This window comes from Hemicordylus capensis, chromosome 5, assembly GCF_027244095.1.
Source record: "Hemicordylus capensis ecotype Gifberg chromosome 5, rHemCap1.1.pri, whole genome shotgun sequence".
Classification (NCBI taxonomy): domain Eukaryota; kingdom Metazoa; phylum Chordata; class Lepidosauria; order Squamata; family Cordylidae; genus Hemicordylus; species Hemicordylus capensis.
Window position 1 is genome coordinate 105,173,650 of NC_069661.1, and position 24,756 is coordinate 105,198,405.

A 24,756-nucleotide genomic window follows, 5' to 3' on the forward strand; every position below is an offset into this window, starting at 1 on the left:
GATTTGCAGGTTCCTCCTGAGAAGAGAAGTGAGTCACAGTGTATTTCATATCCTGTCCATTTCTAGGAGTCTCTCTCTCTCTCTCTCTCTCTCTCTCTCTCTCTCTCTCTCAGCTTTAAAATCTCAAGCAATTCAGAGAAGAGCTCCTGCTGAGATCTTAAATAGCATCTCAGCAGCTGTCTGGCTCTAAAAGCTAGAGGTGATGGGCTATTAACATTTACCTTCCATCAGAATTAAACTGAAAAGTTGAGCCAAACCAAACATTCTCAGATTGGCCTATGATGAAAATTTCATACATCCCTTCCTTTGAACCCTGTTCCTAGATTAAACTCTTCTTCATCCTTCCTCAACAGGTGTCCTGTGTGGGGAGGAATAGATGATGAGCTGACAGGGCAACCCTTTCTGTCTATTTCTCAAAAGCTGGTAGGCAAATAAAATTCTTTGCAACTCTGATTATTCTAGCTGGGATTGAACACAAGAAAGAAACTTCTAATTAATATTAATTGTGCAATTCACAGCAAGATGTTAATGTGCCTGCTAAATGGACAGAGAAACAGAGGGAAACTGCAGAGCTATTAACATCAAAGTACCAAAACTATGCAATGCGCCATATGCAGCAACTTTAAAGCAGGGATGGAAATCTATCTGGTACACTGCAAATCAGTTTTTTAAAAAAACGTTACTGCGGGCACAGTATGTCTCAATGCAGAAAGGTATAGCATGTTTCATGGCAGCAAAGGAATAGGTTCTGAATCACAGATGTGATGCTGGTTGCTGCTGGTAACCATGCATGTACTTGTCTTATTATAAATAACCCTTTATCTTGGCAGTTGACCCTTTCATGAGATCAGGAGGTGGTCACACACCCCTCTCTCAAATATACAGCTAAAAAAGGAAAAGTAAAAAATGGGAAGAAGGGAGGAATTGTGCAATATAGTCTTTATGTGCATAGGCATATATGGGGTACCACATCATATTAGATATTCAATTAAAGCAAAGAACCTTTGCCTATTTTCTGGAATCAGGCCTATTTTCTGGAATCTGTCCCTGGTAAATCACTGTCTCTGTTTTGTCACTGTTTTTACCTCTTGGGAATGCCTTGTTCAGTCCTGCCTCCCATGTGAGTTAGTAGAGTTATCATTATTTGGGATACAGCTCACACCTCAGGGTCTCTAGAAATTAAACCTCCAAATGGATGATTGGGTGCATCATGTCCCTAGTGCAGCTGCATGAAAGAACATAAGAGCCCTGCTGGATTTATAAAAATTTATAATTTATAAAGATATTGGGGCTTGGATTTCCTATGCCAGGGTGTCAAACTCAGATCTTTTGCTGACTTGGGTTGAATTTTGATGCACCTTTGGTGGGGGGGTCACACAGTCTTTTGCCGCCTTCTGCCACCTCACGCCCACCTCACACCACCTTATTTTATTTATTTTTACATTTTTATACTGCCTTTCGTTAAAAGAAAACCCCAAGGCGGTTTACAAAAATTAAAAACATACAGCAAAAAGCAGTAAAAACGTCAAGCTAAAAACAAGCATAAAAACAAGACAACAGATAAAAACACACAAGAACAGCAGTAAAAGACGATTATGTAAAAGCCTGGGTAAAAAGCCAAGTCTTTACAAGCTTTCTAAAAGCTGTGATGGAGTCCGAGGAACGAATGGCCACCGGGAGAGCATTCCAGAGTCTAGGGGCAGCAACAGAGAAGGCCCTGTCCTGAGTGCACGACAGCCGGGCCTCCCTCATTGTCGGCACCCGGAGCAGGGCCCCCTCAGATGTCCTAGTCAAGCGGGCAGCAACCCTTGGGAGCAGGCGGTCCCTCAAATACCCCGGGCCCAAACCGTTTAGGGCTTTAAAGGTCAAAACCAGCACCTTGAATTGGACCCGGAAACAAACCGGCAGCAAACCGGCTTATATCTTCCTCCTTCTCCTCTCCTCTATTTCTCTCGTTCCCTTTCTTCCTCCATCTCTTGTCCTGCCATGTAAATTAGTTGAACGCTCTACTTTTAACACCAAAATACACTCATGGGAAGATTTATTTTTTGTATTCTTACAAGAACCTTGTATCTTTTTAGTATTCTTACAAGAAATTCTGAACAGCATACCTGCTAATACCAGATTTTACATGGACAAGCCTGATACTCTCTCCCCATTTCCTCTCTCCCTTGCAGAGGTGTTGCTAGTGTTGGAATATTATTCACAATAGCTCTCAACAGCCAAAAAGCACGGTTGGTTTGCACAGCACTTAGCTAGCTATGATACATGCCTTATCAATGAAGCTTGCAGCTGTTGGCAGTTAACCCCATGCCTTGAGGATGTTTTATGATGGCACTGCTTAAAGGAATGTCTCAACAGGGAGGGAAAACCAAGGCCACAAGCCAGATGTCTTAAGAGTGTAAATGAGAAATATAACACTTGTGGGCAAGTCGGAAGTTAACAAGTTAAAGTAACACTTTAGCTTGTATGTGATGTGCAGGTGTGAAAGTTGTTTAGTCAAGGGTACAGAAAGGGGAATGCCCTGCCAGACTAGGCAGGCGGCCACACCCCAAAGCTTTTGCTAGCACTGAAATAAAGCTTTGTTTGAAACTTGATACTGGTGTCTGGTGAAATACCTAACCAAGAGATGAACGTGATACAGGGAGTAATCACTCTTCTAACACTAGGTACTTAAAGGAACCAGTGCCTGTGCCACAGAGGACTGGCTGAGGCCTACAGCCTCCCCACATTTTGATAATTAAACTCTAAAGGTATCCATTCTCTCCTCCCTACTAATGAATCTCCTTTTTCTCCTGCAATCAATACTCACACAGTTGAGAATCAGTGCGGTGTAGTGATTAGAGTGTTAAGACTAGGATTTACTTGCATTCCCTATTCAGTCATGAATTTATCTGAGTCCTTCTTAAAGCCATCCAGGTTGGTAGCTGTCACATCTTGTAGCAAAGAGTTCCACAGACTAGTTATGTGCTGTGAGAAAAAAGTACTTCCTTTTGTCAGTCCCACATCTCTTGGCCATCAGTCTAATAGGATGACAGTGTTACGACAGGGAGAAAAATTTATCTCTCCACTCTCTCCATGCCATGCATAATTTTATAGACCTCTATCATGTCTCCCCTTAGTCGTCTTTTTTCTAAGGTAGGAAGTCCCAGGTGTTGTAGCCTTGCCTCATAAGGAAGGTGCCCTAGGCCCCTGATCATCTTGGTTAGCTTAAGTAGATTTAACTAAATATTTATTGAGCAACAACTGCATTTTCTCCGTCTCCTTTCCCTTTCTGACTCCACCCCGGCCACCCCACACTCTCTACAAGATCCTCACTGGGACAAGCTTCTCAGCAACACACCATAAAATATTACTAGGTAGAATCCAACAGGGGCTTGAGCAGTAATGCTTGGTATGAGCATTAGTTGTTGCAAGTGTATCCTGTTTTCAGCTGCAGAATGTAGACAGGCCTGGGCTTGACATATCTGCTTTGCTAAATTAGAAAAATGTGCTCTGCATGCACTTGTTAACCTGTTTTCCATTTGTGGCATGTTTGTTGTCAGAACTCTGTGCCATGCCTCCCAGGCTGCTTGGCCATGACCACTTTACACAGTCACAGGCATATCAACCACCACCACAACCACCACCACCTTTTAATGGTTATTCATTAAGCTGTTATCAGCTTTGGGAATTCTGTGTTGGAATGGGAAAGTGTGATAGATAGATAGATAGATAGATACTGTATAAATGAAGGTTCCATTTTGGCCACATCGCAGATGACTGATGGCTGGTCCACCAAGACAACATCCAAAAGAGCCTGCAATGCAAGATTAAAATGCAGGATTGCTATTATAACTCATAAAAAATTTAAAGTGTCTAGAATGTGTTCAGTTTGGTTGCCAGGTGAAACATGATTGCAGTTGTCGTGGAGTTTTTGTTTCTTTTCTACTTTGCTGGTAGATTTCATTATCCATCATCATTTTCCGACCAACATTGCCTCCTTAATTATTCTTTTCAGAATGTGCTTCTATGCAGCTCCTGAAATAGACTGGTTTGTACAAGCTCTTTGTGCAATTATATTTCGTTAATATTTTAGCAAGACATCATTTACTCTGTGACATATTCTATGTGTGCATGTTTATTTGCAGGAGCAACGTGCATGGGCTCTATTTCTGCTGAATTCACATTTTTCGGCCTACTTACTATTAGGGCTGGTTCACGTAGCTCTGTCGAGACAGACTTTTGCAGACACCAATGACAATCCAAGGCAGACTTCTGCATCTTTGACAGCTGCTCAAGTGTGTATGATATTGCAGCCACTGTGTGTAATACCGCCCTGGCTGGGCACAGGAAGTCTGAAGGCTCAGGTAGTTAATGGAACCCTGAGCTATTAAGGGCCTCACTGCCATCTTGGGTCTCGCCACTTGTGGGTGCCTACAACTTGGTTAAGCTCCACTCCGAGCACATGACTGTTTTGTGAAAGCATTCTTATAGCTCATGAACCCCTTGTCCCTCACTGGTTGTTGAAGCTCTGTCCTCGCACCCCAATACAGGTATGGATGAATTACCCAGGCTTTGGGCAGTTAATCCAGCCCTTTGTGTGTGCTATATGGTTTACAGTTTCATTTGTATTTATTTATTTATTACATTTCTATACGGCCCCATTTTAAGGCTCTGGGCATCGCGTAACAGGTAAAATATTACAACAAACAGTATTTAAAACAAACAGGTTAAAACAATGTAAAAACAAATGTAAAACAGTTCAGAGCCATTTAAAACCAATTAAAAACACTTAAAAGCAATTAAAAAACCTTGGAAGGCCAGACCAAACATGGAAGTCTTTAGGGCTCTCTTAAGGCCAACAGCCTGGGAGGACAAGCAGCCTCCCCTGCTTCATGGCCAAGCAGCCTGGGAGGACAACTGCAGATATCTGCTGGGAGTGCATTCCATAGGCCAGGAGCAGTTACAGAGAAGGCCTGGTTCCGAGTCGCCACCAGACGTGCCAGTGGTAACTGGAGACGGACCTCTCCAGATGACTTCAATGTGCGATGGGGATCATACAGAAGAAGGTGTTCTCTAAGGTAGTCCGGACCTAAGCCATTTAGGGCTTTAAAGGTAATAACCAGCACTTTGTATTTTGCCTGGAAACATTTTGGCAGCCAGTGCAACTGTTTAGAACAGGCATAATGTCTTCTTATAACAATAATAATGGCCTGTCTACAACTGTAGTTGTGATTGCTGTAAGGTAATTATTGCAATACTAACTGTGTCCACCCTAAGGAACTAACTAACTAACTAACTAATTAATTAATTGGTACACATGATGTGCAAAGCAATGCTGGCATTCCTGATCGGCCTGTGATGCTGTGCACATGGAAGTCAACCCCAACAGTGCTGTGCATGAGTGCAGTTGTGCAACTATTTAAAACAATGTGCCTGCACTTGCAAAGTAGAACTTGCATTATTTCCTATTCTGTGAAAAGGGCTAATCATCTAATTGGGATTTAAGCAGTTCATGTGTTTGTAAGACTGCAGATGCCAAAACTATGATGTCATTGCCACAAGGCAGGGCTTAGGAACTGCAAGGAAGAATTAGATTGAAAAGGATGAAATGCTTGCAAATAATTATCTCACGTAGGATTTTCTTTGAGTGTATTTGTATTTGTTTGTTTCTATTCCACCCGTCCTTTAACAAGCCCAAGGTGATGTACAAAGTGGTGTACCCCATTCCCATTTTACTCCCAGAACAATCCTACAAAGGTAGGTTCGGTGAGACAGTGTCAAGCTCAGGTTTTCCCAGCAAGGCTAATGGCTGAGTGGGAATTCAAACCTGGGTCTCCCTGCTCCTAGTTCAACATTCTAACCATTACACCACACTGACTCTCACTATGAAATAATAGGGTGAGATATCAGGATCAGAGAAACAATTATAATCAAGACAGTTACTCTGTATAAAAATACACTTTTTATAAAATGCTCCCACATGTTGTGGGGGCATTTCCCAAAACCCTTATTTTTATCTGTCCTAGTTCAAACACACACACATTCTCTCTTCTCCCTTTCTTTCCAAATTAAAAATTCATTCATTCATTCATTCAATTTCTATACCGCCCTTCCAAAAATGGCTCAGGGCGGCCACAATGCTCTGGCCATTTGAGAAATGATTATATAAAAGCTAGGAAAGCAGTAATTTATAGTTTGCATAGCTTATTTAAGATGCCAAAATCTCAGGTAAATATATAATTAGGAAACACCCCCTCTGCCATACATTAATTTAAATCAACCAGTTCAGCCAAATGGCAATAATTGCTTGTTTGGAACTTGTCTAGACTATGGTTCAATTCTATAATGAGTATACACATTAATTAAAATGTTAAAAAGGAATTGTTCAGTTCATTTACTGAAGAGGAATTTCATCCACATTAAAGAGGGTGATACAGTTGTCCCTCATCAGTTGTGGTTTTCCCAGTCGCGGTTTTGAGTATCTGCGATTGGAAAACCGAGACTGCCCTCACAAACCGCAATTTAAGTCTCTGTTAATCTTGCGGGTTTTTGTTGATGCAAGAGGTGGGAAATTTGTGGAGAGTTGGAGGAGCGTTGGGGAGAGTTGGAAATGTGTCCGAGAACTGTTTTTGAGGTGTTTCTGAGATTTTGTAGAGGTGTTTCGAGGCACTGGAGTGGGAGAGGCCGAGGTGAGAGTTGTGGGAATTGGGGGCTGTAGATGTTGGGGGCTGTGGGGAGCCTGCATGGGTCAGGGGGCTGCATGGCTGCTGGGTCTTAACTGCTGCTTGTGCTCTGTTGGGGGGCTGTACAGTAATGGCTGCTGTGTCTTCACAGCATTTTGGAGGCGTTGGAGTGTTGGAGAGGTGTTGGAATTGAGTAAAGAGAGAGACTTTGAAAGGAAAGTAGACAGATTAGTTCATACCAGAACTACTTGTTTTAAACAAAATCAATGTCAGGATAGGGAATCATTCTTTATTTGCAATGTACATATACAAAAGGGAATATAGAGTATTGTTGATTATTAAGTAATCTCCAAGTAATCTCTGTTTTGAAAAAGCATCCAAAGTAGCAAATAAGATTTTAGAGCAAAACAAAAGACAAGCAAATGGAATAAAACAATAATATAAATATACTATTTATATTATAGGAGCGGTGCCGAGGCCCTTCTTGGCCGCCCGGTAAGAAGAGTTTAAAAAGGAGGGGGAGGAGAGAGTGGAGCAGGGGGGAGGGCAAGAGAGAGGGGGGAGGGTGAGAGAGTGTGGGTGAGGGGGAAGGGCAAGAGAGGGGGAGGGCAACAGAGAGTGGGGCAGGAGGGAGGGCAACAGAGAGTGGGGCAGGGAAGAGAGGAGAAGGGCAAGAGAGGAGCAGAGGGAGGGCAGGAGAGGGTGGGGCACGGGGGAGAAGGGGAGGGCAGGAGAGAGGAGAGGAGGGGAGGGAGGGCAGGAGAGACTGGGGCAGGAGGGTGAGAGGGAGGGTGAGAGAGAGGGGTGGGAGGGGAGGAAGGGCAAGAGAGAGTGGGGCAGGAGGGAGGGGAAGAGGGGCAAGAGTGTGGGGCAGAAGGGAGGGAGGGGGAGGGAGAGTGGGGCAGGAGGGAGGGGGGGAACACCCAACCCCAAAGAGTGCACAGATGCGCCTGATTGGCTGATGCGCACCCAGGAGGATTGGTTGCCGTGGTGGCAGCAGCCGGCTGTGGAGGCCAGCGGCGGCGGCAGGCCCAGCCCAGCCATGGAGGCAAGGCCCAGGAGGAGGGAAAGAAAGTGTAGGGGGTGCAGAAGTGGCGGCTGGGCCTGGCATGGGCTGTCCGTGGTTAGGAAATGGAGACTGGGGCAGAAGGTGGTGGTGGTGGGGTAACCGCCTGCCCCAAAGAGCACACAGATGCTCTGTGCGGGGTCGGCTAGTTATCTAATATTACAAATAATTTCTCATTAAGAAAACTATGGGAGTATTTTAAAAAGTTGTGCATGTGGGTGTGTGCTGAGCAAAGACAGTCCAAGATGGCTTGGTGCCTGAGGCAGAAAATCCAAATGGAAACAGTCTTGGGGGGGGAAATGATTATTTGCTGCCCCATACCCTAAAATCTGTCACTTGAGGCAGGCTGCTGCACCCAATCTATTGGTAAGGCTGTTGGATAGTTTGCTCAGCTTTGAAGGAATGGTGTCCATTTGTTGCAAGGTGCAAGATGTTTGGTGAGATGATGATTTAATATCTAGATTGATGTACTGAATAGTATTACTCAGGAAGTAATCTAAAGGAACACTTAATTTCACAAGGGCTACTCAGGAGTAATTAATCTGAATGTCAGCCACTGCCTTTTGTCCCTGTCTTGCAGAGTTACTGTACTTATTGATCTATAAGATGTCGTTATTTGATTGATTCACTAAACTGATTCTGGCTGACATTGTTGTTCTAATTCCTAAAGGACTGAACACCATGTAGTAGCTCCTGAAGTTTGTTTTGATGCTTTCAGGCAGGTGGAGAGCTGTTTTGACACCCTCCTGCTTAGCATCATCCCTAAAATTCCTCTTCTTAATCAAAGGCGTATCTAGGGAAAATAGCGCCTAGGGCAAGCACTGAAATTGTGCCCCCAGAACAAACATCTGACACCCATCTTTACCATAATATCAGCTCAAAAATACAAGATACTCTGAAAATAATTAAAGGATATGCAGAGTAAACTGTGTCACTGCTTGGAATATATTCTAGTATTTCAGAAAGACAGTTAAAATGAGAGAAAGAGAGCAAGAAATTCCCCGTGGGCCTTAATACTAAGGATTTCACATTGATTCAAAGACAAACTCACCATTAATAGCCATATTCTTAAGACATCACATTTAACTCACTTATCACAACAAGCAAAGTAAGAGCAAATTAATACAATCCTAGCTCATAAGCTTCAGCTCAGTATTCACAAGCCCTGATTCTCTGTACATAGTGCCATTTTTTTAAAAAAAAAAATCTTTTACCTGTAACCCCTTTGGAGGGCTTCCTAAAGACCATGGGGGTGTGTCTGCAAAGGTTTCCCTTCCCCTGCTGGCCTCTAGGCCCTCGCAGGGACCATTTGAGCATGTGAGGTGGCCATTTTTAAATATATATATATTTTTAAAATGGCCGATGAAAACAAAATGGCCACCGCGCATGCTCAAATGGCCTCTGTGAGGCCTGGCCTGGCCTAGGGCCTCACAGAGGCCATTCAAGCATGCACAGTGGCCATTTTGTTTTCCGTGGCCATTTTTAAATTTCTTTTTAATTTTTAAAAATGGTGCCCCCTTCAAGTGGTGCCCGGGGCATGTGCCCTGCCTGCCCCACCCTAGATACACCTCTCTTCTTAATGAGTCAAATGGTAAAAACAAAGAAGGAACATCTTTTGACAGTATGCAGATGGAAAACAGTGGGATTATTCTGGTACAGTTTCTATTTGTCTCTGTGTTGAATTCCATTGATTTTCAGTAGGCCACCTTCACTGCCAGAGCTCCACTACTGAAATTCTTGCAATTCCCCCACCCTACATCAACCTCCTTCAGCAGTCGTGAAGCTACAGCTGTTCACTCAATGCCTAGAGCTTCTAGAACATTTTCAGATATCGAAGGACTGATATAAAAATGTGCTGCCCTGTACAATAGGCCAATTCACTGTCTCAAATTCATAGGGACACTGGCAAGCTAAAGCATTTCCTCTATTCATTAGGAGGAAAGGCCACTCGGCCATAAAGAGTGAGCTATATGGAGAAAAGTTATTTATTCTTTGTTCATTGGAGAGAAAGAGATGCTGCAGATTTAACAACTGAACATAATTCTAATATTTGGGAGCTTGCAGCTGTGTGTGTGTGTGTGTGTGTGTGTGTGTGTGTGTGTGTGTGTAACAGGGCTGTGTGTCTGACACATGTGGGTTTGACACATAAGTTGGACCTAACATGCCCTCTGTTGGCTATTGTTGGAAGCAATTCCACAATGATAGTAGGGAGCCTCTGACACATTCAGTACTGTTGGGAAGCTCTCTGCTGTTCTTGCAGAACTCAAGCCTCAGAAAGAGTGTGTGTAGGGATGGGGCTGTAACTCAGTGGTAGATAATCTGCTTTGTATCCAGAGAGAGATCCCAGTTTAAATCTCTGGCATCTCCAGGGAGGGCTAAGACAGACTCCTGCCTGAAACCTTGGAGAGCCACTGCCCGTCAGTGTAGACCAGGGCTACAAAATTTTGTCCCTCCTACAGATGTCGTAGTACAACTCCCATAATCCCTAACTGTTGGCCACTGGGGCTGGAAGTTATAGTCAAAAAACCGTTGGAAGACTGGAGTTGTGCAGTCCTGGTGTAGACATTACTGAGCTAGATGACCAATAGTCTGACTCGGTATAAGACAGCTGCCTATGTGTGCTCCTCCAGAGAGGGAAGCTCAAGCAACATGGAGCCCTGTTCCCCTGCCCCTATCCAGTAGAAGATAAGGTGGAAAAGGAGGAGATGACATGTACGACATAACAGTTGGGAGAGCCAACATGGCCCCTCCCGATCATGTCATTGTCCTGTTGCATCTTATCTAGTTGGAATCCAACATTCTGGGCTGTGCACAGGCATCTCTATCTCTATCTCTATCTCTATCTCTATCTCTATAGTCGATCTGGCTTCTGGATTATCAGTCAGTGCATTGTGGGATACCTGGAGGCCAGGATGCCTCATACCGACCTCCAGAGCTCCGCGCTGTGCTGTGCAGTACTACCCATCTGGGAGCGCAGTTTGCACTCCCAGCAATGTCTGAAGGATTGTCTGAAGGTAAGGTTTCACAGCCTTCCTCACCACCCTTCCTCTCGCCCTCCCGAACGGTTGTGTGAATAGCTCCCCCTTCTCTCTTTCACACACACATAGTTTATTTGGGGACAGTGGTCAGGTTTGTTGGACTGGATAAGAGTGGAAGTGAGGAGCCTCCGTTTGGACTGGGAGTTCTCTTTTATTTTTCTGGTCAGTGAACTCAATTTATGTGTTATCAATTCAGTGTTGTCACTGTGCCCAGAGCTTTGAATAATAGTTTTGTCTACCTGCCCAGAGCCCTTTTAAATAAAATGAAACAGATAGGCAGACACACATTCTGATTGCATATTTTTAAATCTGCAAAGAACACACTGTCCTCATTAGCTGTGAGCTTAGTTCCAAATATGAGGAATCATTTAGAATAGCAAGGGTGGTGATGGTAGACTCTGTACTTCTAAATGTCTATACATCTAAAATATTTGAATTACTCTACTTTATGCATTTATTTAATTTATTACTGTACTTTACCCAAGCGAAGAAGTGTTTTATTATTCAAATTCTTGCCAGTGATGGAGGTGGGGGGAAATGGGGGGTTACACTAATTTTTTAGTTTGACTAATAAGGAAAATGAATTGATTTCTGACTCTCCTTTAACTAAGGGAACAATTCTCTTATTTCAATTACCCGCAAGAAAGCGTCCTTAATGAAACATGTATATCATTTCCCAGTACAGAGAGTAAAGCTAACATTTACTTTACTACTCCCTGAAGGCACAAGAGCTGAGATTATCATGTGAAAAACGTAATGCATTATGCAGTGCTTTTAGCGATACGAGCAACTTTGGCGGGTATTGATTTAATGTATTTTTTCCCCAGAATTCCTTGCTCATAGAAGGGAAAGACACAAAGCTTGTAGAGAATCAAAGGATGTAAATGATAAAAGTGAATGTAAAGTCTTGATCAAGTTGAGGGTAAATGGTTTGAGCAGCTTTTGATGGCTTTGATAAGGTAAAATAACAGCCACTGTGCATTTGAGACAGTTCTGTGTTGAATCATGCTGTGCCCTGCTAGGTCTGACCAATATTCTGCCTAGTCTGGTATTCTGTTTCTCACAGTGGCCAACGAGATGCCTCCAGGAAGCCCCAAGTACAGCATGAAGGTGCTGGTCCTCCTATGTTGACTCCCAGCAACTGAGATTCAGAGACGTATTGCCTCTGAACACAGAGGATCAAATTATTTAGGCATTGTGGCTGATAGACCTGTTCACTGTGGATTTGTTTTATCCCCTTTTGAAATCATCTAAGCTAGTCATCATCACCATCTTATCCGTAGTAGTGGATTTCATTACTTAGTTGTGTACTGTGTGAAGAAATACTTTCTTTCACTGGTCCTGAATGTACTGCTCTTCTGTCTTATTGGGTTACCCTGAGTTTTATGAAGAAGAGAGAAAAATTACAGTTTCTTCACTTTCTCCATACCATACAAAAAGAGCGAGTGGGTGGTAGGCGCATGCACAGAACCATCTAGGGCAGTTCAGTTAAAATTTGAGCCAAATTTGAACCAAACCACTAGTTCGTGACCCAATGTGGGTTGAGGTGTCTGCAAGTTCAGTTCAACTGGTCAAACCGGTTCAGAAGTCCAAGGGGGCTATACTTATAAAAAGGAATCTGGTAAGGATGCCCCTTCCAAGCACAGGTGTGTGGAGATCCTTCTAAAGGCTTCAAAAGGCCCTTACAGGGCTGTCAGTGGCTGTACCGGTGATCCTAGAAGGCCTCTGGTGCTGCCCAGCAGCTGGCAGGACGTGTAGCACAGCTCTGATATCAAAACTGACTGGTTCAGCGCATGTGCAGAGGCCACTCAATATTGGTATCAGAGCCATGCTACGCAGCCGGGTGAGCTGCTGGGGAGTGCTGGCGGCCTTCTAGGAGCAGTGGTATAGCTGTAGCCTGACCGGTAAGGCCCTTTAGAAGCCTTAAGAACAGTAAGGGCCTTTAGAATAGGTTTGCCTTTGAACGGACCTGGTATGGTTCAATCGAGGTCCGAATCACCTCCAATTCAGTTCGTGATCAAACTGTCAAACTGGCCTGTTTTGAGTGGACTGGCTAGACTCGAACCCATTTGTGCACACACCTAGTGGTTGGTTTAATTTTAAAGGTGAAACGGGTGCATAGGTTTCACCTCCTCCCTTCCTGTGGCTCACCTCCTCTCCAGCCTTTCTCGCAGGACATTCCCCCCCGCCCCCCGCCGCCAATACTAGATTATTTTTCCTTAGCTGAGAGAAAAATGCTAGAGGAGAAGGGCTGTAGGGAGGAATGTTGCAAACTGGGGTAGAATTCAGCTCCCCTCACCATGTGCTTCTTTGTCTTTTAAAAATGGATCATCTTCCTTTTCTTTCAATGCAGATGTTTAAAACCATCATGCCAGCATCATGTATAGTTTGCCCTATGACATTCATATTATAGGGAAGAGAGTTGAGCTGGGAAGATATGTCCGGAAGAGCAAAAGAGTGGGGATGGTCCAGGGCAGGGGTCCCCAACCTGCAGCCCTCCAGATGTTGCTGAACTACAATTCTCATCATTCCAGCCACAATAAGTTAAAGCTGGGGGTGATGGGAATTGTAGTTCAGCAACATCTGGAGGGCCACAGGTTGGGGACCCCTGGTCTAGGGGAGGTGATTTCACGGCAGAGGGAAGGTGGTGGTAGGAAATGGGCAGGTCAGGCTGTTGAGGCTTGCTCCTTTTTCTGGGTCTTCTCCCAACCCTGCAGCCCTAGGGAGTTCTGGAAACACTCCCTCTAGGATTAGGGTGCTGCTGTTGAATGCCAGGTTGGGAAATGCTAAAACATCTCTCGGCTACGATATGATTGTGGATGAGCATGCTGATCTGGTATGTGTGATGGAGACCTGTTTGAATGAGCTGAGTGGGGTTGGTCTCTCTCAGCTCTGTCCTCCAGGTTTTCTGATCCTGCAGCAGCCCCACCTTGAGGGTTGGGGAAGGTGCATTGTAGTCCTCTATTGTGAGGCCTTCCCCTTTCCAGGTGTCCGGTTAGGCAATCTCAGAATTTCAAAAAGACTGGGGATTCTATTGGTGTACTGGCCACCTCACTGCACTTCAGTCTCACTATCAGAGCTGGCAGGGGTGGTCTCAGATAGGGATGTGCAAAACGTTTCGGATACAAAAAGTTAAACAGCCTGTTTCGGGTGTTTTGTAGACAAAACAAAACGCCCATTTTCCAGATCCAAAAGTTTTGTATACAAAACAAAACGTCCCTGTTTCGGCTACAAAACGTTTTGTTGTTTCGGACCTCCATTTTGTGGTGATCTCTGAGTCAGTCTCCATTTTCTGTTTGACATCTCTTTGAATTTCCCACCCTTCCAGCCTTCTGATCGATGACCTAAATCATGGGCTGACCTACTGACAATTCCCTCCTTGTTCTGCATTGGCTCTTTTGCTTCTTGCCACTCTTTACTGATCCTACATTGGCCAGGGGAAGGATTGCTAACCCATGGGGTGCTGGGTTCTGTTGATTCTGTGGTGTTCTGAGTGTAGATTTTCTGGTAGCATATGAGAGTGGATTCTTGTTTTTCACTGAAAATCTCATATGCTACCAGAGAATCTACAATGAACACCTCAGAAACAACAAAACCCAGTACCCCACGGGCTTGTGGGTATGGCGGTGGTTGGCACCCTATGTGCACTACACAACCCCTCACTCTGGGAAACCCCTGTGCCCCCCAAGTGGAATTATGGGGCTGCTGAAACCTAAACCTCCATTATTCCCTATGGGAGAAATCTTAGACATGTAAACTTCATCAAATCACAAAAGATCAGCCCTTTGCCCAATTTCTTTGAAATAATTCTGGAAGTTTCCTTGCCCCCATTGGGCACTACCACCCACCACACTCTGCTCTGGGTCATCCCTTTCCCCTTGATTTGAAGCAATACATTTGCTGGAATCTCCATTATTCCCTATGGGAAAATTCTTAAAGATGTGTAAACTTAAAAAATTCACAAAAAATCAGCCCTTTGCCTAATTCCTTTGAAGTTTGGCTGCTAGCTTCCACCCATTGGATGCTACCACCACCCACCCTTTTTTCCCCTGGGACCCTTTTTAAAAATCCAGATAGATTCAGATTCGGAAAATTCGGCTACAAAACAAAACAGGGCTGATTCGGATTCAGAAAATTTGGGTACAAAACAAAACGGGGGTGTTTCGATTCGGATACAAATCGAAACAAGAAAATTCCAAAATGCACACCCCTAGTCTCAGAGGTGGCTTTGGGTTCCCCCAAAGGATTTCAGTGTCCATGCTGAGGCCCTCTTGTAGGAGCAGCTCAGGATTTCATGGCCTCCATGGCATCCATGGACCTGTGAAAGGGTCTTCAGAGTGGGAGGTATATTAAATGTTTCTAATAAATAAATAAATAATAAAACCATGGGCCTATCTAAGTTGGCATCAGGCCCTTCCCATGTGGCAGGACATACTCTGGATCTAGATTTTGCTGACCAGGGAATAAATGATCTGGAGGTTGGGGAATCTGAGGTAACTCCCATGTCATGGACAAATCATCTGGTAGGGTTTAGTTTGACTGCTCCGTCTACCCTCTGCAGGGGTGGTGGGCCAATTAGAATGGCCCAACCCTGGAGGCTTGTGGATCCATTCAGTTTCCAGACAGCCCTTGGGGAGTTGCTAGTGTCCAGAGTTGGTGACTCTGTTGAGGCCCTGGTGAATCTCTGGAACATGGAGACAGCTCGGGCTATTGACATGGTTGTTTCTAAATGCCCTCTCCGGCTTGGTAGAGCCCATTCTGCTCCTTGGTTTTCCTCAGAGCTTAGGGCAATGAAAAAACTCAGATGGCTGGAATGACACTGGAGGAAGAGTTGGGATGAATCCGAACGAACATGGGCTGGAGCCCATTTTAGGTTCTACTCCATGGCAGTGGGGGTGGTGAAGAAATGCTTTTTCTTTGCCTCCATTGCATCTGATCAGTGCAGACCAGAGGAGCTATTCCATGTAGCAAAGACACTGCTCCACACATCCCCCCAGGTAATGAGGAACCATCTTGTGATCAGTCTGCATTTCACTTTGCAGATAAGGTTGTTCATATCCATGCTGATTTGGACTCCAGGGTTCTGGCAGTTCTGGCAGATGTGCCTCGGGTACCATCAAGAGTGGGATCACAGCTGCACCCAGCTTTTTTAGTTTACTCCTAGGCTAGACGCCATATATTTGCAGAACTTGCACATGCACTATACATGTTAAATCCTCCATGAACATTCATTACTCTTATTTGAGGGTAGGAATAGGGATCACACATTGTTTAGCATATATGCCATACACATATTATACAACAAGCATGGAGGTGAGGTAAGGAAGCTGCCATCCAACTTCCCTAATGCATGCTAACTTTGCTCAGTTTTGTGAAACACTAATCTGATCTTAAATCTCTCTCTGATTGCAGAGTAGACCTACACAAACTTACTTGGAAGGGAATGCTGTTGAAATGTATGACGGACATGGTTAGAGTTGGGCTGTATGAATTGTTATGATTAGGCCTTTCAAAAATAGCAGGGCCTCATAATCTAGGTGAAGTATGCTATGTATTGGGCCACATTATTTCCTTGTCGCATTGGATATATTGATGATCACATTAATTTCCACTTGAGTTTTAAAAAGCAAGATGCACAATTCAAGTTTGATTGCCACTCTGAAAAAAACTAGAACACAGAAATGAACAAACAGAAAAACAGAGACAATGAGAGTTGTCTTCTGAATCTCAATTCATGTAGCTCAAAACCAGATTATTGTAACCCGGAACAAGAACTCTGTATCTTGAGCATCAATTGTTCAGAAGCTATTTGTGTAAATTCCTAATTGATACTTCAGATGTGTAACTTTTGAATCTTTGCAATTTTTTATTTCAGCACTAATTAAAATTGTTTGCACACAGAAAACTGAAGGAAAAAGGTCACACCAACAGGAGAGCCGATGAAATCCAAGATAATGAATTGCCCTTTTCATCACCAACATAAGGAACTGCAAAGGTCCAAGTTTTAATTCTTCAGAATTAGAAATTCTGTCATCTGACACACCATCTGTGTCCTTTTCTCCGCTTCGGAATCCATTACACATTTTCATAATGAAAGCCATTTATAAATTCTGGTAGAACGTGTTTATTTTATTTTGATAAAAACTTTTTGTAATACCATCTATAAAAAACAAGGTGCTTTGGTCTAAAAACCCACTGGTTGACATTCTGCTCACTGTTACGGAGACAGAATGCACTGCAGCGACACAACTGCAAAGAGGGAAGGCAGCAAGGATGCTGCTGCATGCACAAGCCATGCCCTCGCCCCCCAGTTTCTCTCACTGTGGCAAATGGGAGAAACTGCGGAGATGCTGCTTGCTCAAGCAGCAACATTCTCACTGCCTTTCAAGCCCATAATAGTGTCGCTATGGCACACACTGTCTCCATAATAGGCTGCTATCCTAGAGCAATAGCTGCATGTATTATTATTACGTATAGATATTCCTGGAGAAATATATGTATAGATCTTCCATTCTACAACTGATTTGGATTTGGCAGGGGGCATGTTCTTTCAACCCTGCCTGTAAATTCCAGTGCATGCAAAGAATGTGCTCTTCCACTAAATTATGGCCCTTCCTTCCCAAATCTAGGTGGTGTATACAAATCAAAAATATAAGACACACCCTGCTTAAGGCTTCCACTCTAATAGGATGAAAAAACAAAACTAAAAAGGGGAAAGGTAATTAAAACACAACACGAGGGAGAGGAGATAATTAGGTAGCAAAGGCAATAAAGCAGTCACTGGGCACTACTAGACTAAGCAAGAGTGCAACCCTAATGTGTTGGCCATAAATGCCCAGATTCTTCCTGAATCCTTTAATCATGGAACCAGTGACATAGCAAGATTGGAGGTGGCCCTGGGGCAAGATTGGAGGGCGGGCTCCTCCCCACCCCCAGTCTTTGTTGCTCACCACCTGCCTTCACCATGCCCTGGCCTTTGCTACACAGTGCCTTCTGTAACCGAGCTGGAGAGCAACTATGCCGATGGGTCTGATGATGTCACTGAGCTGGTACAGACACATCAGTTTGGTGACACAGGCCTGCTCCGATGCATGAGAACAGGCTGTCTTAAAAGGGCCACTTGTTTTCCTTGGGATAATGTTGACTCAGTGAACATAGGAACATAGGAAGCTGCCATTTACTGAGTCAGACCATTGGTCCATCTAGCTCAGTATAGTCTTCACAGACTGGCAATGGCTTCTCCAAGGTTGCAAGCAGGAATCTCTCTCAGCTCTATCCTGGAGATTCCAGGGAGGAAACTTGGAACCTTCTGTTCTTCCCAGAGTGGCTCCATACCTTGAGCGGAATATCTTACAGTGCTCACACTTCTAGTCTCCCTTTCATTTGCAACCAGGGTGGACCCTGCTTAGCTAAGGAGACAAGTCACGCTTGCTACCACAAGACCAGCTGTCCTCCCTAAAAATAAATATTTTTTTCAACTTCAAGGGAATTGAACTCCTGACCTTTGGCTTCCCAAGCAGCAGCCTACCACACAGAGTGGCAGAGGCAGTCACCACAACCCCTAGGCACTAACTCCCCTTAGTCTCCATAGTGGCTGCGCCCTTGCATGAAGCCAGGGAACCATCTTGGGATACACTATGAGCCCTTTCTCACAATCCATGAGAAAGGGTTTGACGGGGCGGGGGAGAAAGCCGCAAAAGGCTTACCTCCTCTGCAGGTGATCCTGTCTGTTGGTATGGGCATGGAGATTCACTGGCAGTGCTAGGAGGTGTCGCCCTGGAACTCTCATAATGCACAGCACGAGTGCACATTGCATTATGGGGATTCCCCTGATGCCAGCCAGGAGGCTGGCAGACAATCAGAAAAATGGGGTTAAGAGAGCACATTTAAGAGGGTGACTGGCTTGGTGGGTTGGCCGCCAAGGCACTGCTGGGATCAGGCATGATCCTGCCAGTTCTCATGCGCGGGGAAGACTGGGCTTGCCTTTGTTAGTCTGGTTTTGCCTGCATGTGAGAACAGCCTCTATATGAAAGGGGAACAGAAATTGACCTAGAAATAAACTAGAAATAAAATGTATTAGTGCAATCATTATCTGGCATTGGCAGTGGGTTGTTAAATATGCTCACACACCCTCCAACATTTCACCAATGGAAATAGTAATTTGCCTGTGTGAATGTGTAGAGGTTGCAGCCAAGAAGCTTTGGAGGCATGGTGTACAATTCCGACTACAAGCATACCACAATTGGAAAGCAGGTAATAACATGCATACCCTCCAACATGGAAATAGATGAAAATAGGGATACACTCTACTCATTCTCCTGCTAAGGATTACTGCTCAAGCCCCTCTAGGGCCAGAATGGCTGCTGGCAGCCTGGGATGAGCTGCCAGCAGCATGAGCACCCACACGACTGGGCAGAGAGGTAGGAGGTGTATGCCTGTGCTACCTCTCTTTTACCCGGGTTTCAAAGCTGAGCTAGGCGGAGGTGGAGCTCTGGGATCGGGAGCAATCACAACACTTCTCATGACTAGGCCTATCTGGGCTAGCAGTGTCTTACCTGGATAGGGCTGGTTGTGAAAATGACTTCATTATCTTACTGTGCCAAAACAAGAGCCCAGTTTGGTCCAGCAGGAAGAGGATAAGCAGGTAATAGGACCAAAAAGAGAAGCAGAGCATAACATGGCTGCATTCTCTTTTGTGGCTGCAGGGCTGTTCTAGAGATGGGCTAATGCTCTAGACAGTGGTTAGCAACCCAACTATAAGATTGTCTGGTGGCTCCAGAGCGATTAAAGAATATAGGAAAATAGGAAACTGCCATATACTGAGTCAGACCATTGGTCTATCTAGCTCAGTAATGTATTCACAGGCTGGCAGCAGCTTCTCCAAGGTTGTAGGGAGGAATCTCTCTCAGCCCTATCTTGGAGAAGCCAGGGAGGGAGCTTGGAACCTTCTGCTCTTCTCATAGTGGCTCCATCCCTTAAGGGGAATATCTTACAGTGCTCAAACTTCTAGTCTCCCATTCATATGCAACCAGGGCAGACCCTGCTTAGCTAATGGGACAAGTTGTGCTTGCTACCACAAGACCAGCTCTCCCCTCTAGAAACTGCTGGGTTCATTAGGTTGCAATGTGGCAACCCTTATCTATCTATCTATCTATCTATCTATCTATCTATCTATCTATCTATCTATCTAATATATAACAAATAATGTTCTCCCTTTGCTTTGAAAACTTTTGTTAAAAAGCAGTATATATTTTTCTAAAATAATTTACAGAATAATGATGATGATGATGAATAAATAAATACCATGTTTTAAATAGCACAAAGCAAATTGTGTTGGGACAGAAGAATGTGGCAATCAGTGCTTGAGTCAACTGTGGTGGAAGCAGCATCTTAAATCACTGAGCAAATAGCATATTGGAAAAGAATAACCACTGCTGTTTGCAAGAGACTAGAGAACTGTATAACAGAAAAACTGCCAAGGAAATACTCCTCCCTTGAAAGCAATATAAATGCTAAATCTCCATGAAGCATTTCATTTTGATGGACAAATAACCCTGGTATTGGTTATTTCATTTTATTCTAACCATCCTAGATTCAAAAGAGAAGCTTCCTGAAAAATGCACATAGTACACAGATTTTCGCCAAAAGTATGAGAGAATCTCTGGCTCTTTGACTGAGCAGGAGATTAGCTAGAAGTCCTCGAAGGTCCCTTCCAACTCTACGATGCTGACATTCTATGAAAATTAGAGATCCTCAGGGCTTGAGAAAAGTTTCTGGGGGAATCATCCCCCCTAGCTTGTTTCCCAAATGTGTGTGGCTACCATGTGTATGACACCTGAGGCATCCTATAGTTGGGTGGGATGTGGTCGCTTGCTCACCACTCTGTGCCGCTTGCCACCTAGCCATGCTTCCCCAAGGCCACTCAAGTGCTTCCTCCTTTGGTCATTTCCTCCTTTCCTCTTTTAGTCACCTCTGTCAGGGGCTGGTAGGAAGTGCCTTCAGTAGGGTTCCTTGTTAGAACAACTGTTGCTGTAGCAAAAGGAGCCTTTTTTGAACACACTTTCTTTCACTCCTTAGAAGTGGGTGTGGGTGATGTTGAGCGGGAGATTTTGAGGTTGCAAGTAGTGAGAAGGAAATGGCAGAGATAGGAGAAGATGGAGGGATAATGGGAAGGGGAGAAGGAGGTTCTTCTTCCTCTACCTGGTACGAGTGTTTGTGGTCCCCACATGTGTCAGCAGAAAACTAACTATATTAAGGAGGCTTTTTAAAAACAAACTATAGAATCTATAGGTCAAACAAATGGCTATTCATTTATTTATTGCTGTGAACTGTATCTAAATCATCAGGTTAACTAACTAGCATTTGTGAGTAACTTTTAAAATTTTTACATGATATATATTTCTGACTTGTTTAGAGGCCCTGATGTTGAAGGCTGGAAAGAGTAAAAATACCACATTCCCAGTATGGGGCATAAGCTTTAAGATATTAAATATGTATTTTTGTCCAAGGGGTTCCTCAGCTGTAAACAGCTGGGAGCTGGGTCAAAAAAACAACCACCCCAGGCTACTCAGTGCTAAAAAGTCAGAAATCACAGCCATTAAAAAATTATAAGTGCTAGGTTATTAATTTTTATCACTTCCCATTTTTAATTAACCTTTAAGAGCTGATCATGTAGAGAGAGCATAGGGTTTGGGGGCATTTTCTATTCTGACTACTATAATGAGCACCTGAGGACTCCTTTCTTGCCCAGTGTGAACATGACATTTTAATTCGCAGAGAGTTGTGGAAAGTGCCGATTTCCAGACCTCTAAGTAGGAGCAACAGAATCAATGTTTTCCAACTGGATACATAAAAAGGTGGTAATTCTCCTAGTTCTTACCTACTAGAAACCCCAAGATCTATAAAAATGCCCCACTGATTTACTAGAATAATAATAGTAAAGAGATTATTCACAGATGCTGATTAGTTTGCTGCCCTTTGATTTCCCCCCCTCACAGTTTATTTCAGTTAGGGACAATTTATGAAAGAAATGTTAGTTGATGAATCATGTCTTTAATCTAAAATTATATGAGACCCTCAGCAGTTCCTGCAATCGCAAATGAATTTTACAGCAAGGGGATTGATGTGAAAATTGTTCCCCTTCCCCTCTGCATGGGCTCAGTTGCAGAAGCCTTCACTGCAGGTATGCTGAAAGCTTCCTGTGAGCACCCAGTCCTTCTTCCAGCCACCTATTGCTGCACAGCATGTGGGCCAACAAAACCACCATACAATAAAACACAACAAAGCAATGATCAATCACATAATAACAATAACCCAGATAGTGGAGCAATACAACCACAGAAGCAGGGACTGGCAAGCATACATTACCGCACTCTGAAGGCTTAGCAAAATGAAGAAGGTTTTCATCAGTTGGTGAAATGCCCACAGTGAGAAAGCCAGAGAGGCCTCATAAGCCAGGGAGTTCCAAAGACAAGATGCCATGACTGAAAAGACCCTGCCATGCATCCCCACCAGTTGTTGGACCTCTTACTCAACACAGAGTATGGCCTCAGACGTTGAGTAAAATGGGCAGGCAGTTTGACAGAGGGATGTAAAATTAGGACTGAGAACATTACATGTTACTTGTATACATTTTATCCCTTGGCTTCCCCACACTTGCTTGGTGTGCCTTTCTGTTAAACCTTTCACACAGGCAAGTTATCATTTGATCCTACAATCATCAAGTGATGAACATGTATGTGTGAGCCAGTCCTCTGCCTACTTAAAAGCAGCTTGTTAAGCACATAACACATATGTAGAAAACTGATTAGTTAGTTGAGCATGCCTGTGATAAATGTATCTAGTGTGCACTGCAATTTGTAGTGTGATGGACGCTACCAAATAACATTCTTTGCATTATAGCTAGTCAAAGCAGTGACAGTCCGAATTGCAGCCTTTTTCTGTATTTTGCTAAATACGCACAATGTTGATTGGAAAAATACAGAGAACATTTATTTCCATGTTATGCTTCTCATTCAGTACACAATCTGATGGTAATGCATGGGCGTAGCCACCAAACAGAAGTAAATGTAGGCCTCAGATTAAATATTCATTCATCACAAATGCATTATGCTAAGAAGATGGGCTATTATACAGATGTAGTGATTTTCCACAAAGATGAGACTCCTGTTTCTGTTTACTGCAGCATACATTAAAAATGGAAACACATTACAATCTAGTAAAACACTTCTGTTTTGTCCACTGATAATGTAAATACTGCTAAGCAAATTCGGGGAAGTGTGCAAACATTTTTGTCACCTGTAAAAGGTATTCCCTCTTAATCTTTAAGAGGGAATAAGAGGGTGGGTGGACAGACAGATATCAGTGCCCACCTTGTAAATCCACTGGACCTAAACATGGCACTGACAGGAGTGCAACTGCTGCTTCCCACTTCTGCTCCCACCACCTGATAATCCTGGTAAGTCCACCACAGAAGGATCACCCACCAATTTAGGAGGGGCCACTTTGCCTAGGTCCCCTTCAAACCATTAAGCCTACAGTTGGAGACAATATCTGCAAAGGGCTCAAGTGATCTGGGTCTTTCCCCATTCGTACTCTACTTGCGATGGCTGTGGATAGGTTTTTAAAGTTTCCACAAACACAAATGTGATTTATATTATACTTCTTTCCAAGCATCCAATCAAACATGAAAAGGTGTTCCCACAAAGGAATGGGAAAAGGTGACGAACAAGGGGTATTTGGCATTTCCTCAAAGGGTCTGCAAATAGTCAAGGAGACGGCTGCAATAAGTTTGGGGCCTTCTGTTGAAAAGGCTGCTCTAGCATCCCAATTTTTCTCTTTGATTAAATCTAAAAGCTTGTCAGTCCTTGGAAACTTTGTGTTGAGATAGGATGTGGTCACACTGAAAAGTAGTGTATGTCCATGTTTCTGTGCCAAGCAGTTTTGTTGATATCCTTAAATTTATCTTATTGATTGACTCCCCCTTGCACAAGGGCTCTTCCCTATCTCTCAATTCAGGATGTGCAGCCATGTTAAAGGAAATATGGCAAAAGAAAAACCTTTTCATTGAGATATGGATTTCGTGTAGCACTTTTTGTGTGCCAAAGCATTGTCTTTATACTTGATACATTTTGTCCAAACACCCATCTTCTTTTCTTCCCATTTCATCTTTCCCCCCCTCTCCTGTTGAAAAGGCTGAATGCCTTTTGAAAAGGTTGGCCTATAGTTTCTCAATGACAACAAAATTATCTTCTAAGTTTTGGTTTCTGCACTTTTGAAGTGCCAAGCTTTTAATGTTTTTTTGGGGGGGAAGCTTCTTTCTATACCCTCCAGTGACTTTTTTTTGAGTTGGTTACAGAAAATGGTGAACAAAAGGTGTACTATAAGCAAACTATTGCCTCCTTCCTTCCTGTGGGCTCTATTGCCAATTAAAGATCCAACAGTCGTGGGTGTACAATTGTACCCTTGTTGCTTTCTGGATACATCTTTGCACATTGAAGCAAAAAAGAGAAGAATGTCTTTGAAAGGCCTTTATACATCTTGATTGTTGACTTCCACATAGGGACCACTGCTGGGTAAAGGATCCCTTTAGGAAAACAATAATACAGAAGCCTCACATGGCCCAGCTATAAGATCTATCAGAGAAGCAGCCTTCTCTGATGTGGTGTCAAATTGCAGGGCTGGATAATGAATAAAAAGGTGGTATTTTGCTAGGAAACCTGTTGCACTTGGGAGGAGAGTCCCAACAATGTTTTCTGGGCATATGTCTTTAGGGGAAGGGCTGTAGCTCAGTGAAAGAGCATCTGTTTTGCATGCAGAAAATTCCAGGCTCAATCCTGGCATCTCTAAGTAGGGCTGGGAAAGACTCCTGCCTGAAACCCTGGCGAGCTGATACAAGTCAGTGTATATCATACTAAACTAGATGGCCCAAGGGTCAGACTTGGTATAAAGCAGCTTCCCACGTTCTTCAGTCAGTCTAGGAGGG

At 43.8% G+C, this 24,756-nt stretch overlaps 1 long non-coding RNA gene across 2 annotated transcripts in view; it reads left to right on the forward strand.

Annotated features, from left to right (window-relative positions):
- The window catches only part of LOC128328415 (uncharacterized), a 157,667-nt gene that overhangs the window by 70,943 nt on the left and 61,968 nt on the right, over positions 1 to 24,756 (forward strand). Inside the window, exon 3 of one of the 2 annotated variants that reach the window (XR_008309195.1) lies at positions 16,648 to 16,853. The exons of the other annotated variant lie outside the window; for it this stretch is intronic. This is a non-coding gene — a long non-coding RNA (uncharacterized LOC128328415). Of the gene's footprint in view, positions 1 to 16,647; positions 16,854 to 24,756 lie in introns of those variants that run through there. 2 annotated transcript variants of the gene reach the window in all.